The 16,137-nt window shown below is 57.9% G+C and overlaps 1 long non-coding RNA gene across 1 annotated transcript; it reads right to left on the bottom strand.

Moving 5' to 3' along the window:
* Positions 1–6,886: 6,886 nt before the first annotated feature.
* LOC308357746 lies at positions 6,887–15,842 on the bottom strand. Its single transcript, XR_013968233.1, has 4 exons — positions 15,813–15,842; positions 13,315–13,469; positions 8,375–8,521; positions 6,887–7,346 (listed from the first exon to the last, which is right to left on the bottom strand). It is a non-coding gene; the product is annotated as an uncharacterized lncRNA (long non-coding RNA).
* Between the last annotated feature and the right edge of the window lie 295 nt (positions 15,843–16,137).

The following is a 16,137-nucleotide window of genomic DNA, read 5'->3' on the forward strand; positions in this document are numbered from 1 at the left end:
GCTGTAGGTTGCAGAAGGGAGTCAGCGTGGGGAGCCAGGCACCTTAAAACCTGGTGTCTCAGGACAGGGCCAGCCTGCCGTGGTCTGGGGTCCACCTGGCCAGAGCTGGGGAGACCCCTGCATCAGGACAAGTCCTCAAAGGACCAGGGACACCTCTCACTGTGGCCCCCTATGTGGCCAGAACCTTTTGATTCAGTGTCCCCCCCCCACCCCCATCTCCCAGCTGGAACGATGCTCTTCCTACTCTGCGGGACCCCCCGTGTGACTCTCTTCCCAGACCCCTCTAACTCAGCCTGACCCCTCAGGAGCAGGGGGAGACGGTCCCAGGCCTGGGTCACGGACTGGGCTCGGGGCCTCCTGTCTCTCAGGTCACTGTCCAATCTCTGCCTGCTGTTCTTGATGAATAATTTAGCTGTTCGAATTACAGTAAAGAGCTCTTCTGCTTCCCTTCCCAAATCGTTAAGAGCTGATACAAGACGCCTTGGCTCATTCTAAGGAAAGTCCCTTTCCCAGCGAGGCTGAGCCTCATGGGTGGGGATCCCCCCTCCCTGTCAATCATTCAGCAATTTCAGACAGGAACAGGGGGTTTGTTTGGTTTGGTTTGAATCTTGACCGTAAATAATACCCAAGCATCAGATGCCAAGTCTTGGGAGCAGGCAGGTACCACCATCTGACAGGTGTGGAGGGGGTTGGGTGGCTACTCTGGAAAGGGCCTTGGGGAACTAGCGAGTCCCAAGTCCGGAGGATGGGTCCCTGTGGGTGCTGGAGAGGCAGGCGGAGCCTGGGAGGAAGGTGCATGGGGCACAAAGTCAACTGAATGGTGTGAGGTGCACACATGGGTATGTACACACACTCATGATTGTGCACAGATGTGCACACGCTTATGCATATACACATGCATGTGTGTGCGTGTGTGCACATGCGTGTGCGTGTTTCCATGTGCCAGAATGGTGGCTGGAGTGTGTGGCCGGGACCGGATGGGGGTTTGCAGCCCCGAGGCTGCTGTTGGAGCTGCCCAGGAGCCCCAGGTCCTCAAACGTTTTCGGAGCTGGGAGAGCTGGGTGAAGGATCTGGGTAGGGCTGCGCTCGGGCGCCCAGTCGGGTGACTTGCAGGCGGGTAGGGGAGGTGCTTTAGGCAGTTGGGGCGGGGGGTGGGGACTGGGAAAGGGCAAGGGTGGGGACCTTGGCTGGAAGATCCAATGAAGAGTGAGGCCACATCCAGAGGCCTGAACATCCTGGTTCCAGAGCCAAGGATGGCGGGAGGTGGGGCTCTGGGGTGATGGAGCCCGAGGCTGTGGGCCCAGGGGAGCCTGGCTGCAGAGACCAGGCCTGGAGCCCCCACTGCTGGAGGCCTGCTGGTGCCTGGCGGGGACTGCGGTGCCAAGCGTGGGGGAGGGGAGGGGGCCTGAGGTTGCAGGTGCACACACCCCCCCGCCCCCACCGGCCCTGCAGCTGTGTGGCGAAGGACAAAGGGCGAGGACGGGAGCCCGTGAAGTCAGGCCTGGACCTCCCCCTCCAGCCCACCCTCCTGTTGCGGGGACAGATGGCGCGTCCCCCTGAGGCACCCCTGTCCACGCTCACCTCCCCGCAGCCTACACCTGATTCACTTGGGACCTGGACAAGCTGTCGCCGGGGGTCTCTGTGCCTGTCTGTCCGTCCTGGGACACCCAGCACAGGAGCGCCCTGAGACGTGGGGGGCGGGGGCAGGTGGAGACCCTTCCTCTCTTCCTCTTCCCCCCACAACGCTGTCACCGTACCCTCCAACTTTGGAGGGTCCAGAGAGGCCCAGGTCACTCTAACTGGTCCCACACATGCCAGACTGTGACCATCGGGGGCTGGTCGGAGGAAGGGAGCAGCACAGAGACAAATGTGCAAAGGTGGCTTCTTGCGGGGGTAGGACCACCCCATCCAGGGCCCGTGCATTGGCAAGGGTCCCTCAGGGATCCATCTCTCCTCAGAGCACGAGCCAAGGCCCTGGCCCCAGCGCCATCCGGGGGAGAACCGTCCCAGCCTGCTGTGGGGTGGGCCTCTGTAGCTTTCCTGCTGGGGGTCAGCCCACAAGCACACTGGGACCACAGTGGGCACCGCCGTCCTCCAACAAGATGGAACGGTTTGCCCCGTGAATTGTCCAGGGGTCCCCCCGAAGGGTGGTCCCAGCCCCGAGGCAACCTTGAGGAGGCTCTCCTGCCCTCCTCTGACTCCTCCTCCTCCCCCCTCCCCCCGGCTTCTCCCTCCCAGAAGGCCTTGGGGCCCAGCTGTGACCCCAGCACCCCGGCCAGATGTGTACCGGCCCCAGGCCCCCTGGGATGGCCTCAGTCTGCTACATTAGCATTCCTCAGGCTTCGGCTGAGCGGGAGCTGGAGAGAGGAGGGAGCACCCTGCAGGCTTTTCCTGGGCTCCTCTGGAATCAGGACAGCAGCCCCAGTAACCTCCCCAGCTTGGTTCCTTGGGGAAAACGAGGCATCCCTGAGCCCCACAGAAAGGAGGTTTCCTCGGAAAAGATCGGAAATGTTCTGATTTCCAAGCCCTCTTGGGGCCCCAGGAGGCTCATGCAAGGTGGCATCTGGCTGGTGGCAGCTAAGGAGGACCCGCTCACCCTCGACTTCTCTCCTCTCCTGGGTGGGACCCACAGGGTTGTTGGGCTCTGGCGAATGGGTCACCTCTGCGGCTTCCCTCCCCGCCCCCCGCCCTCCCCCCTTTAGCTCTCATCTCTCCGGTCCAGCCATAGTGGGCTTCTCCCCCTACCTAGAAAGGTCTATTCTCTCTCTTAACCTCTTGGTCTTTGAACATGCTTCTCCGAGGCCAGGAGTCAGCAACATTTTTTGTTTTTTGTTTTTTGTTTTTTTCCCCCCTGCAAAGGGCCACATAATAAGCCTTTTCGGCCTCTGCAGCGCGAAAGCAGCCCCAGACGACTCACAATTTGCAAACAAATGCCTTGGGCTATGTCCTAATAAAACTTTATGGGTATTAGCACTTGAACCTCATGTCATTTGTATGTGCCAGGAACTAGCATTCTCTCCAGTTTTGTTCTGCGACCATCTGAAAATGTAAAAACCGTTCTTTGTTCACAGGCTGAACCAGAACGGGCACAGGCTGGATTTGGCCTCGGAGTTGTGGTTTCTGTTCCACGGGGCCGGGCTGCAGGCCACCCCCGCTCTACAATGCCCCCCTGGGTCACTTCTACTAGCAGAGCCTCTGACTCACCCCTCCCCGGACCAGGTGAGAGCTCCCCGTTGGACACACCCACGATTCCCCCGTTCTACCTCTCTCCTAATACCCAGCCTGGCACAGATCCCGACACACGCTAAGAGTTCAGTAAGTGTCAATTAAACGTGGTTCCCCCATATTGTCTCCTTGCATGCTTACGACCTCTGAGTGAATCATAGCTATTATGCCCATTTTATAGATGAGGTTTCGAGGCCCAGCAAAGTTAAGTAACTTGCCCAGGGTCACCCAGCTGGCTGGGGCAGAGGCGGGAATCGAGCCTCTACACTGTTCCCTGGGCAGGTGGGGGACAAAGGCCCAGTTGCAAGCCTCTGGGGATGTGGCTACGCTGCTCCGGGGGTCAGGGAGCACCCCTACCCCCGACCTTCATCCCTGGTATCGTGGGCGCTGATAAAGCTCTCATCATCCTCTGTTCTCCCAAAGTTTCCTGCTTTTCCCCGGGGTGTGGGAGGGTGACATTCTTTGTGCTTCAATTCTGGGCTCGAATTCTGCCTTCTCAGGACGAGACCCAGTGATGCTGGATCTCCCGATTCTGTGGTCACGGCCTGCCCCTTCCCAGCCGTCCATCTGAGCTGCCACTTCACTCAACATGGGCCAGTGACAGCTGTGCTCCCAGACGCCTGGCTGCGGACACCCCGTCCCCCGCCGCCCCCGGCCTAGGTCTGCCCTCGGCCTCCAACCCAGTCCTTCTGGCCAAGTGTTGATCTCCCCATATGTCAGAGGAGGACGATTACCCTGACACTTTGGCACTCCCAGTGTCAGGCTGGGAATTGGGGTGCACTGAGGGGCGGGCCAGCCTGGATAAATGCATGGTCTGGCTGTGGTCTGCCTTCCCCTCATGGGGCATCCCAGGGCCTTTCCGAGGTCGGGGGTGGGAAGGCGCCAGCCCCCTGCTTCGGTCCTGTAGTCGTGACCCCAGAGCCAGCATGCCCGCTGCCGCTTGCCTCTCCCTTCTAGCTCTTTCCCACAGAACATCCTGGCTTCAGGAATTCTCATCGTCCAGGCCAGAGTTCATCGGAAGTTCCCCCATCCACCCCCTCTCCCATCCCCAGGAGGGAAGCAAGGAGAGAGAGGGTCATGCAGCTGAGCTGGACGAGAAGAAAGCTAGGCCCCACTGGCCGGCGATGGCTTGGGGCAGGTCCGAGCAGGTGGCCACTGTGTCCATCCTGCGCTGGACATCGTGGCGGCCACGGGAGCGGTGCTAACACAACCCACCACCAGAGCCCAGAGGTTCAGGGAAGCCATGCCCAGCCCCAGGACACCAGCTGTCCCTGCCCGGGACCCTGTGCAGACGAAGGGGCTGGCAAACCGGCAGAGAAATTCCAAGGAAGCAGGTGTGGTCTGTTAGAAGAGGCCCCAGATCTCCCCCCTCTCCCCCTCCTTCCACAGAACCGCTGCCTAAAACGACCCAGGGTCTCCAGCCAGACAGTGTGAGGATATGGCTATGCTGGGCCCCAGGGGAGCTCACTCCGTGCAAAAGCAGCCCTCTGGTCTCAGTCATGCCAAGGCCACCTGCCACCAAGAAGGTGGGGACATGGTTCCTGGGCTGGGGGAGGGCAAGATTGAACACCTGGGAAACAAGGGAGGGAAGGAGGGAGGGGAAGATGGGGTTGGGGGAAGGGGGGGCGGGGAGGGAGGAGGTGGGGCCATGAATCTCGACCCCACTGTACAGGGATCCTTGGGAGGGCCTTGGGCTGAGAGGCCCCTAGGTGTATCTGTGCGGGGACATTCGTGGCCCTCCCCCAGGAGCCTCCTATGGGCTCCGGCCCCTGGTCCAGCGGGATGGGCAGCCTCCCTGCCCGCAGGCCTGGTTGCCTGGGTGACGTCCTTTGTTAGGCACCAGCATCTGAAAATGTCGAACGGTTTCCAGCGGGTCGGATCTGGTTCCCTCCCTTCTTTCTCCTGCTCCTTTTTCAATCCCAGTTGCCTCTGCCCAAGCTGCAAACTTCCTCTGTCTCCATGGGGATGGAGGAGGGCTGTCTCTCTTTTTCCGTCCCAAACATCTGTCTCTATAAACAGTTGTGCACACAGCACCTCTTCCTTCTGGGCCTGGGCTGCGGGGAGGAAGTGCTTTGTTTATCTGGAGGGGGTCGGCTTCCTCGCTCCTCTCGGCGTTGGCTGCGGACTGGACTCTGGGAGCCCTGGGCTGGTGGGCAGGCAGCCAGTGCTCGCTGCTCCCTGGGGCCAGTGCCTGGTGGGAAGGGTGGCTGCTCTGCACGGTCCTCTGGTAGACCTGGGCTTGGCTTTGCTGGCTGGGTTGCTGTAGACAGGTGACTTACCCTCTCTGAGCCCGTTTCTTCTTAAAGATGAGGTCACCTTTACAAGGTGTGGGGCGCATTCAGGGGAGTTCCCTCTAGAAGGCTCTCATATTTCCTGCTCCAAGAGACCCTTCCACTGAGTCACTACCATCACCAGCCCCCTTCAGGAGAAGCTGAGACGCAGAGAGGTGAATTGGCCCGACCTCTAAGGGAACTCAGCAGCAGGGACACCCCAGGACGCAAACCTAGACACCCTCCACCCCAACAGGACCTCTGCCCAAACCCCACAGCCTCTGCTTGCAGACTGAAGGGCTTGGGTCGAGTGACCTCCTCCCTAGCTTGAAACTTTGATTTATTTCAGGGAAGAGGGTGGGGCGAGCTAAGAAGTTAGTGGGGTTTTGCCAAGAGCCAGGGACTGGAATGCATGATGTATGGGCGAGGAGTCAGGGACAGGGACTCCGGTGACTCAGCCCCGCTTTCCTTGGCTGGTGGAAACGAAAACTGGACCACAGGCCAGAAGGCAGGACTGGCCCCGGCCCAGGCCCAGCCCCTGGCTCGGCCACCTTGGAGAGCGTGTCCTGGGCCCACGTGGCCCAAGCGCCAGCGTCACTCCCTCAGGGTCACCAACCTAAATCCCAGCTCCAGGTCTGACTTTTTCCTGTGTCCGCAACTCTAGTGTGGGGCGCAGATTGAGATCAATGACCCTGTTTCTCGGGAATCAAAGGCGAGACCCCAGAAACAGCCACGTCAGCAGCCGAGAGTGACAGGTTGGGCTTCGGAGCAGGAAGAATTGGGTTTGAGTCCAACTTAACTACTTACTGGTTGACCTCGGGTAAGTTAAGCTCCCTGAGACTCAGTTTTCTCATCTGTAGAATGGGGAGTAGAACGATACCCACTGGAGGGATGCTAACAAGGGGCTCAGGGTTTAGCCTGGGCAGTGGCCCTGAAGGACCTTACTTAGAAGACCCAAACTGAAAGACAAAATAATCAAGAGTTTCAAGGTGACCGCAGGGCACTAGACCCCAAGCAGAGGACTCCTGTGTGACCATCTGTCCCCGAGGACGTGGGGCGTCTCCTGTCTCCCGGGGTATCTTTCGGGAAACTGACTACAACCCACCTGAGCCCCGGTGCCGGGAGGAAGGAAGAAGTCGCACACGGGTTCCCATCCCCGCTTTGGTCCAAGGTTCATTCCCCAGTGAATGACCGTCCCTGGCTGCAAGGACGCTGAGTGGTCCTTCAGCACCCCAGGTGCGGCGGGGAGAACTTGGGGGTGCTGGCCCCTGGCCAGGTTTGGGGGGGGTGAACCACCCCTCCCCACGCAGCCCAGTCCTCCATACAGGCCAGACGCATCTAAGATGGGATATCATCGGACATGAAGGCCTTTCCTTTTTTTTTTTTTTTTTAAGATTTTATTTATGTATTTGACAGAAAGAGACACAGTGAGAGAGGGACCAGACGCAGGGGAAGCAGGGGAACTAGGACCAGGAAAGCGGGCTTCCCACCAAGCAGAGAGCCCGATGCGGGGCTCGATCCCAGGACCCTGGGATCATGACCTGAGCCGAAAGCAGAGGCGTAACAACTGAGCCCCCCAGGCGCCCCCATGAAGGTCTCTCCTTAAGGTTGCTGAGTGAGCTGTGATTCTCCAAGAAAACCCCTTTCTTTTCGGGGAGGGACGTACAACCCGGAAGTGTTTCAGGATGAAAGAGACCTCATGTCTGCAACTTACCCTCAAATGGCCCAGGAAGGAAACAGCAGAAAGAGAAACAGTAGAGCGAGCAAACTGGCAACAAGTTGCCTTTGGGGGTGTCGGGGCGAAGAGTATCGGGAAATGGTTTGTAGTACTTTTGCAATTCTTCTGTCAGCCTGAAATTATTTCAAAATAAAAAGTGGGGGTTTCTTGTTTTGCTTTGTTTTGAAGGGTATGGTGGGGGGAACGGATACCAGCAAAGAGCCAGTCCTGCTGGCGGCGGGTTGGTGCCGCTGGGAGGACTCCCGCTCCTGCGGACGCACCTTGGCCATGGGAGAGAATAGCCCCGTGGCCCCGCAGCGCCAGCACCCCCCGCTCGCTCCGTGGGTCTCCAGCTTTCCGGCCTTGTGGCCAGTCTTTCCCTTTGGGGGGCCGGTGACTCAGCCGAGGGCTCTATGTGGCAGGAAGTGGGCACAGTGACTCACGGGGTGGCTTTGCACCCTCCCTCCTGGAGGCCGGGATAGCAGCTGAGGTCCCCGGCCAGAGATGCCCCCCGAAGAGGGGGATCTGCACCTCACAGTCATAATTCCAGGGAGGGCCGCTCTAGAGGACGTGGGCTTGGAGCACCGGGCTGGGGTGGGCCCTTCCTCGCCCTCTGGAGGGTGGCTGGATGTGCCCTCTGCCAGCTCTGCCCACAGCCTGTGGCATGTTCCCACCGCTTGTGGGCACATGAACGATGCTGGACACTCCTTAAGAATTCCCCACCGTCTGCAAAGGCAGCAGCTGCTGCCAAGGCCCCTGACCCGGCTGGCTGTCCCCAGCTGCTCACATGTGCAGGGCCTTGTTAGCACTCAGCGGCCGGGCAGATGCCCGGGAGCCCCGTTCCCTGGGGCCCAGGCTACTTCCAGCCTGTTTAGCTCAAGCTACACAGCATCCCCCTCTTGCTCTGACTACCAGTCCTGGGAACCTATCTGCTCCCTCACTGGTAGGTTCAAACCCAGCACCTAGTTGCTGAATGAACGTTGAGCCGTGCCTCCAGGACTCCCTGACCTCTCCAGCTTTTCTTCTCGCTTAGGGCTGAGGTTCCTCACTTCAAAGTTAAGGCCTGCTCTGGGGGAAAGGACCCCGTGCTTATGTATCCATGATCTCATTTACCCTCATAGCAGAGAAGGAAACGGAGGCTCAGAGAGGTTAAGAAACTTGCCTGAGGTTGCACAGCACCACATCTGGATTTGAACTCGGGTCTTCCTGACTCCAAAGTCCACCCTGCCCTCTCCCGCCTTGTAAAGGGCTGTGCTGCTCCTTCGTTGGTCATGGATCCATGCTTGGTCTCCCCAGCTCGCGGGTGAATCTGGGAGGGTTGGTCGGGGTTATAGCTCCGAGTTTTCTGAAGGCTCCTAGCACCTGCAGTTCCCGACAGCTTGAGGCACTCAGGCATGACTCACAGGTGGACCAAGTGTTGGATGGACCGGGGATGACTCTCTGCTGCAAACCCTGCCCCCTCCCACCCACCCCCAGTGGGTCTCTGCCCACCCCGCCCCTCCCGTCCCAGGCCGCCTGCTGCGGGCTCCCACCAGGGCTATCAAGCCTCTCACTTCCCATCTGCTCCCCCGGTTTCCCTGGTTTCCCTCTCCGGGCTTCTCTTTGTTCCTCTCTCTCTCTTGAGTTTGCTTTCTGTTCCCTCTTCCCTTCCTTCCCTTGACCCCCTCCTCCTGTGTGTTATCACCACGCTGCTGTCATCCCTCCAATGGCTAGTCTGTCCCCCCAGAGCCACCCCCACCCGAGGGCCAGGTCTGTCTGGGTCACTTTCCACTGCCTGGGTGCACACACAGCCCTGGGGTGGGCACTGCCAATGATTTGGAAGGGGGCCCTGGGGTCCTCTGGTCTGGCCTCCTGGGCGGTCAGCCCACCTGTGCTGGAGTTCCTCCGCCAGGGCAGACTCACCGCCTCCCTCCCTGTCCCTGGACAGCATCGTGGGCTCTTGGGAGACCCGCACAGGACGATGCTCTGAGGATCTGGCATTTTCCCCTTTCATTGTGTTGAGTTGAAATTGGCCTCCTAGAAACCTCCCTTGTTCTCTGATCTGGGGAAGGCATGTCCCTGTGATCATCCACTAGCTGGTGAGACCCGTCCTGCTTTCTCCTCTCAGGGCGGGGGGACGGGGGGACATATCCTGACTTCTATCAGGGAGATTTCCTGCCCCTCCGGGATGTGAGTGTTCAGACCTTTCTGTCCCCCTGACGCCCTTGTGACATTGCTCTTTAAACATGTTTGCCCAGCACGGTGCCCACGGCGGCTCACAAAGGACTGGAGACCGTTCCATCCCGATGACGGCCCGGGGTGTGGGGGCTTTCTGGTGTCCCGTGGCACCCTAGTGTGAACTTACATGCCATCAGCCTCTGCCTCTGTGTCTTTCCTCTTAGGCTCTCCAGTCCTGGGGCCCCCGGGGCAGCTCATTCAGGACTCTATGCCCTAATCCTGTGTCTTTCCACCTCCTGTTCTAGCCTCTTGTAGGTTTGCATCCAGATGAGCTGGGTTACCCCCAGTTTTATCTCAAAATCTGATCATAGGCCTTCATGCTCCTTACTCATGTCATTGATGAAAATATTGAATGGGCCTTGGTCTGGGCCAGAGCCTTACACATCTCTAGAGACTCATCTCCCGATGGCGTTGCTCATTGATCAGTTGCCTTTGGGTTTGTTTTGAGGAACTGCTACCTGCTACCACTGTGTTATTTTCTAGGCTACGTTCCCGTGTCTTCCATAACGTCATCGTAGACAGTCAGATGTTTTGATGGGATCTAGACATTCTCTCTTAGGGCGCCTGGGTGGCTCAGTGGGTTAAGCCTCTGCCTTCAACTCAGGTCATGATCTCAGGGTCCTGGGATCGAGCCCCGCATCAGGCTCTCTGCTCAGCGGGGAGTCTGCCTCCCCCCCCCAACCCCCGGCCTGCCTCTCTGCCTGCTTGTGATCTCTCTCTCTCTGTCAAATGAATAAATGAAATCTTAAAAAAAAAAAAAGACATTCTCTCTCCATAACCCCTCTACCATCTGAGCATCCTACCAAAGAAGAAAGGACTCACGTTGGCCTGAGTTGCTGATAGTAAATTGTTAACTTTTTTCCTTGTCCTTGAAAAAGAATAGTATTCATTTTGTTAAAATTCCAAAATAGAGATAAATGAGAAAGAATCTGATGGCCTTCTAAACCCCCATCTGCAGAGATAAGTAAGCACTTTAAACACTTCGGTATGTACTTTGACAAGTTTCTAAAAACATCTAGAAATGCATATGTCAAAAAAAATTAAAAAAACATAGTCTTTTGTGATCTGTTCTCACTAATATTTTGTGAACATCTTCACCTATGAATAGACGTACAGCTACACACCAATTTTTTATTGGCTGCGTAGTATTCCGTCATAAGGACATTGCCTGTTCAACAGATCCCATGTGAGTGAATTCCGACTTTTTTTAACCTTTATAAACACTGGTATATATATACCTATCGTGACCACTTCTGGTTCCTTCCTTGAAATCAGTCCAGATACTCCAGTCTGCCTCTCCTAAGTGCCTTTCGAGTCCCAACAGTGTTTTATCTGTACGTCCCTGGTAAAAGTGTTTCCCGTTGCAATAATTACACACCATCATCTCCTTCTTGTAGCTGCTAAGGCCTTTAGCGAACAGTCTACCCCAATTTAAGAGTTCACCCCTAGTGCCTAACACGGTAGCTCGTCCTTAGGGACATTCCATAAACACCTGTTGACAAAGGGCATGAACAAATGAATTTGTTTAATGATTCAGAGGCGATTACTGTCCCATTCCCTGCTTTCCACTTTCTCGAGTCTGGGGGATGCTCCCCAGGGGCCTGGTTTGCCCATCGTCCCACCCCTCTCCCAATCTCGGGGGTGACAGAAGAGGCACCGCACCCCAGCCCGGGGGGCAAGGTGTGTCCTCTCCTGGGATGACAGCCGTGGGCGGGCCCTTGAGTTGATTCAGGGTGTCCAGCCCTTTCTTACTGACTCCTGCCCCACGGGATTTCAGTTCCCCCTCAACCTTGCCCTGTCCTGCTTTCTTTCTGAGTGTGACGGAGAAGCAAGGAAATCTGAGAGGGGTCTTCGTGGCCGGGGAGGTTTCTGGAGAAGGGGCAAGGATGTGGTAACCTGGAGTTGCCCTCTTGTAGGAAGGGCTTGGACAGAACTGACAGACGTTGAGGGTGGCCCCATATACAGTAGATGTTTAATAAAAGCAGTCTGTTCTCCTTCCTCTTTGACACAATCCAGTCTTCTCACCTAGGTGCTGGGTCTGTCCTTTCGCACTCACTTCTGGTTAAACACCCCCCCTTCCCTCCTCCTTCTCTGCGCCTTTTGAAATATGACCTCTGCTCCTCCCTACGAGGCCCCCAGTGCTGTCTTCCCTGCGTCCACCCACTAACCTTTCTCGCGGAGACCTTCCGTGCCTGGATTGTCCAAACTCTGATTTTTCCCCCTCGTTTCTCATTTTCCCTTGGCCCATTTTCACTCTTAGAACGGATAGCTTTTGTCGGCCAGAATTCCCTGAACTTTCTGAAAAAATATCCCCTAAATAGGGTACCCACCTGACAATTCCCCATAAGCCCACGGTGACATTCCTTTCCTAGAGTTCAAACACCAGCCTCCTCACTGCACTGAAGACCGCCACACACCCCCTCAAAGGTGGTCCCTGATCCCAGCCCAAGACCAATTCATGGTGCCGCGTCTGCCTCTTTAAGGGGTCGAGAGAGGCCACGGAATCCCAACTCATCCCAACTCATCCCAACTCACAAAAACCGATGCAGCTTTGACCCTGCGACATAAACCCAGGGACCAGCGAGAGAAAGGGGAGTGAGACTCAGTCTCCCCGTTCGACTCTCAGGAGGAAGCCTTTAAGGTTTAGGATGGGAGCGTTTGTGACAGAAAGTCAAGGGATGAAAAGAGGAAGGGGGTAAGGCTCGGGATGGATTGTTTTTTTTTAAGGATTTTAAAACTCTGTTGCTTTCCTGTTTCTTCATCAGGGGTAAGTAATTTCCAGTCATCCCATCCATAAAACAAACATGTATTAAGGAAGAGAAACACGCCAAGGGCCTGCTGTGTGCAGAGCTGACTGTACAATGGGTCCTTCTGGGGAGACCGAGCTCTGCGCCTTGAGAAAGCATGAAACAGAGGGGACACCAAGGTCAGAGGACAAATGCCCAGCCCCTGTAGTGGGCATCAGCTTGGGTTCCACTTGAGGGGCTCAGGGTTGGGTCATTGAGTGGAAATCTCTGGAAAAACCCTAATAACACTGTTGCAACATTCTAGGAAAATGGCCCATGTATTGAATAAGGGTGAATCAGCCAGGGGAAGGTTTGGGACAGTCTCTGCCCTCCCACAGCGACGTGTCCCCACCCTTCGGTTCCCCAGTGATGCTCCAGCTACCCTCTGGGGGCCGGGGTGTGGGGAGAGGGTGGCCCTCCCCTTCGGAATTTCAACGAGACGCATGCAAATGGCCAGTGGGCCACTTCAGGGGAAGTTATGAGCTGAGAGGGATCCCGCAAAGCAGAAGTGAGAACGGTGAGATTTCCCAGTCCCCTCCTGTGCGCCCCTCCCCCACGCCCCGCGCGTGGGCCCTGGTCCTTCCCTCTGAGAAAGGAGGCCGGTGGTTTTTCCCCAATTACCCAAGTCTGAGAAAATGTCCATGTTTAAAGGAAATTAACTTGTCCGTCTCATTTCAGCCCCAGAATTGAGGAATAGACTTGGGGCACCTGGTGGGGCTGGTGAACAGGAGACAGGAGGAAAAGAACAGCCCACAGCCCCCCTTCCCCTCTGCCCCCCAGAGCAGCACAAGTCAGGCGGAAACCCCAAGCCGGAGCCTCCTCTCTTTACAGCTCCGTCAGTGAGGGGTGGGGCCGGGACGTGACCTAGTCCGCCAGGTTCCCAGGTCTTCTGGCCCCAGCACCCCGGCCCCCCCTGGACTTCAAGCACCCTCCAAGACCCGGCAGATACTATTCAGGAAACCAAAACCCCACCTCTGCGCGCTCTGGCCTCCACACAGACGCACCCCTGAGAAACGCTGCCTTCCCCACTGGGCTCCGATGGAGCGATTCCGCATTCCCCGGGGGGGCGCCCACTTTTAATTAACCGCCAACTGATTACCCGTCCATTTGCACGTGAGTGTGAAGGCTCCGGCAGGCCTCAGGTCTGGAAGTAAACTACCTGTTGACAAGTGCATCCGAGCTCTGGGTGGCTGAGTTATTCATGAGAAAGGGTGTTGGCGGGCCTGGGCTCCCCGTCCACTGTTCCAGCTTGCCCTGAAAGATGGACACGAAGGGGAAGAAAGTGGTTCTCGGGGGAGAAAGTGGTTCCTACCTCTTCCTGGGCCCCCGTTTGAAGCACACTTTCTTCTCTCTCTCTCTCGCTCTCACTCTCCCCATCTCTCTTTCACCAGATTGCCGTCCCTGGTTTGGTGACTTTCTACATGGCCTTTTACCCATATCCTCCAGGGTTAACCACGGCTAACCCAAAGTGTAAACAAAATGAGATGGCATCAGTTAAAGAACCAGTAGTAAGTTCTAGATGGTATTTGGCCTTGGGTATGGGGACAAGTTTCATTCTTTACTCACGTATAACTTACTTTGTATTTGTGTTTATTGAGGATAAGTATACATCGAGTACTTGTTTTGCAACTCACAGGTATTGTGCCGGGAAGAAAAAGAAAAGGGGATGGGGGTCTGGGTCCAAAGCTGGAGCATCTGGAGGACCCCAGCTGCAGAGGCTGGAGGGGAGGGGGACATTCCATGGCCAGCGGGGGCCTATGCGTGTCAAGCAAGCCCACTGACTCTGCTCCCTCCTGCTGCAGCCAGTGGTCCGAGGAGAGTGGCTGGCAGGAGGGAGACCACCTGGGCTGCTTAGAAATGCAGCACCTCAGTCCCCACCAGAGGCTTGAAGAACCAGAGTCTGCATTTTAACAAGATCCAAGGGGTTTACGCTGACATTCAAGTTTAAGAAACAGGGAGTATTTACAACACCTCATGGGCTGGGAGCACGGACAGGACAGATGTCAGCTCCCCCCTCTTCCCTTCCCTGAGCGTCCTCCCACATTCCCTTTGGGAAACCTGCTCGGGAGAGAGGGGTTTGGGTTAGATAACGCAGTGGCTTGGATTCTGATGACGCTGCCTGTCCTCTGTCTCCTTATGACCATGACGTGGGACAGACCACAGAGATTCTTATCCTGGCCCACAGATGGAAGAATGTGGCCCCGAGGAGTCCGGCAATTGGTCCTAAGGTCAGAGTAAGCCCAAGGGGACCCAGGCCACATATGCGGATGCCTGAGGTCTCCTCCAAGGTCCTCCACGGAAGTGGTCACTCCCTCTGGTGGGGGAAGGGGCCCAGGGGGCAGCAAGAACCTACTACAATCATCAAAAAGGTTTGCAGAACAGAATGTTTTACATTCTTTTTAAGACCCCGGGGGACTGGAGTTTGGTGTCCTAAATGCGACAGTTCAACAACTTTCACTTCATGACCATTTGGGGGGATCCATCCTGAACGCGACGCTGGCGATTTATCTGGCATTGAACCATATGGACACATGGGTTAAGGGTTACAGTCAAGAAAGGCGGGCAAATGGGACACAGGGGGACAAAGGCCAGGCCCAGGCAAGCACAGGGTGCTAGGAAGACCATCCCGACAGAGAGGTGGAGAGGCTCGGGGTGCAGCGCTGTCTGGGAGCACTGGAAGAGGGTGTGCTGTGGTCACTCTGCCGGTGACCTGGCACCAGAGAATGTCCCTGGCCTAGGGAAGGACCTGGGTCTGGCCAAAAAGGGGAGGGAGCTGGGCACGGCCCGGGAGGAAGGTGGGGAGGGAGGGGAGCCCTGCCCTAGCTTGCCCTCTGTCCCCGGCGCGCACCCTGCCGGGAAGCCCTGGGGCCACAGCTGCTCCGCTGGCCCGGCCCAGAATAGCCTCCCTTCCGGGCAGGGCTGCCCGGGCCCGCAGCGCCAGCGCCCGAAATAGGGCTCGGCCCGGAGCCCCGCGCGCAGCGGCTGGAGGGCGCGAGGGGCCGCCCAGCTCCGGGACAGCGGGGACCCCAGGAGGGGCGCAGGCCGGGATCCCCGGGGCGGGGACCGGGGAGGGGGCGCGGAGGCCAGGATCCCAGCTGCGGGGCCGGGGGAGATGGGGCAGGGAAGGGGGGCGGGGCGCGAGGCACGGGGTCGGACGCGGGGACCGGGGTCCGGGGAGGAGGCCGCCCCGGAGGCGGCGGGGTGGGGCGCTGACCTCACAGCCTGCGGGGAAGCCCGTCGGGGGCCGCCGCGCTGATGGAAGGGCTGAAGAATGCGCGGCCGGCGGCCCTGCGGTCAGAGGAGGGCGGCGCGGTCCCTCCCCCTGTACACGTCGCCCCAGGAGTGGTTGCCATGGGCACGGACCTGGCGGCGGGGGCGGGGGCACACGCGGCCCGGCTGGTGGGGGGGCGCAGGGCGGGCCTCCAGGGACTCTGTCCCACCCCCCTTCCGGGGTGTGCACCGCGCTCCTGCGGGGCCCCTGAAGTGCGGCGTCGCGGTCAGCTGCAGTCCCCGGGCCAAGGGGTCCCGGGGAGGATCTAGGTGCCTGACCTCCCTCTCTCCCGGGCAGCCTCCCTCCCTCACCCAGCCTCCACTCACGGGCTTCCAGGCTCAGTCTCCTCGGCCAGTAACCAGTGATAAGTCATATCTACCATACAGGGTAGCGCTGATTAAAATAGAATAATTATGTCATGTGTGCCCTGTGCTCTATAAATGGGGTCCTCGCTTCCTCCCCGCCCCCTTCCTCCTCCCTCAGGCCTGGGGATCCTTTAGGCCTTCCCATGTCACTGTCCTATGTCCCTGTCCCCACCCCCTGCCTGGACCTGCCGCAGAGCATCAACACTTGGGCCAGCCAGAGCCCTTTCCTCTCCTCCCTTCCCGTCTGGGTTTCCTTGGAACCCACCTCATACAAGAAGATGGTCCA

This window comes from Martes martes (assembly GCF_963455335.1).
Source record: "Martes martes genome assembly, chromosome: 16".
Taxonomy (NCBI): domain Eukaryota; kingdom Metazoa; phylum Chordata; class Mammalia; order Carnivora; family Mustelidae; genus Martes; species Martes martes.